Here is an 868-nt window from a genome sequence, read left to right as displayed (position 1 = left end):
AATCTCTCTCTCCCTTTCTCTCTGACTAAATCTCTCTCTCTGCCTGAATATCTCTCTCCCTTTCTCTCTGACTAAATCTCTCTCCCTCTCTCTCTGACTGAATCTCTCTCTCTGCCTGACACTGTCTCCCTCTCTCTCTGACTAAATCTATCTCTCTCTCTCTCTCTGCCTGAATCTCCTTCTCCCTTTCTCTCTGACTAAATCTCTCTCTCCCTCTCTCTCTGACTGAATCTCTCTCTCTGCCTGGATCTGTCTCTCTCTCTCTTTCTCTGTCTGCCTGAATCTCTCTCTTGCTCCCTCTGTCTTCCCTCTTTCTGAATCCCTCTCTCCCTCTCTCCTATATCTCTCCCTCTAACCCTCTCTCTCCCCTATATCTCTCCCTCTAACCCTCTCTCTCTTTCCACTGCTTCTGACCCTCTAACCCTCTAACCCTCTCTCTCTCTCTCTCTCTCATGTGACTCTGCCTCTACCCCCCTCTCTCTGTCTCACCCTCTAACCCTCTCTCTCTCACTCTCTCTGTCTATCTTTCTCTCTCTGTTCTCTCTCTCCACTGTGTCTGCCTGAATCTCTCTCTGTCTCTGTCTGCATGGATCGCTCTCACTCTCTCTCTCTCCCTCTGACTGCCTGGATTGATCTCTTGATCTCCCTCTGTCTCTCTGTTTTTTCCATGAATCTCTCTCTCTCTGTATCTGTCTGCCTGAATCTCTCACTTTATCTCTGTCTGCATGAGTCACTCTCTCTCTGTCTGCTGGGATGCTCTCTCTCTGGCTGCTGGGATTCTCTTTCTTTCTCTCTCTCTCTGTCTGCCTGAATCTCTCGCTCTCTCTCTCTCTCTCTCTGCCTGAATCTCTCTCTCTCTCTATCTGCC

The 868-nt window shown here is 49.1% G+C and overlaps 1 protein-coding gene across 1 annotated transcript in view; it reads left to right on the top strand.

Annotated features, from left to right (window-relative positions):
• Nucleotides 1–868, top strand: part of gpha2 (glycoprotein hormone subunit alpha 2) — an 83,696-nt gene that overhangs the window by 1,945 nt on the left and 80,883 nt on the right. The window lies entirely within an intron of this gene.

This window comes from Rhincodon typus, chromosome 43 (genome assembly GCF_021869965.1).
Source record: "Rhincodon typus isolate 14 chromosome 43, sRhiTyp1.1, whole genome shotgun sequence".
NCBI classification, from domain to species: Eukaryota; Metazoa; Chordata; class Chondrichthyes; order Orectolobiformes; family Rhincodontidae; genus Rhincodon; species Rhincodon typus.
The sequence above is the reverse complement of the archived record's forward strand: the minus strand, read 5'-3'. Positions and strand labels throughout refer to the sequence as shown.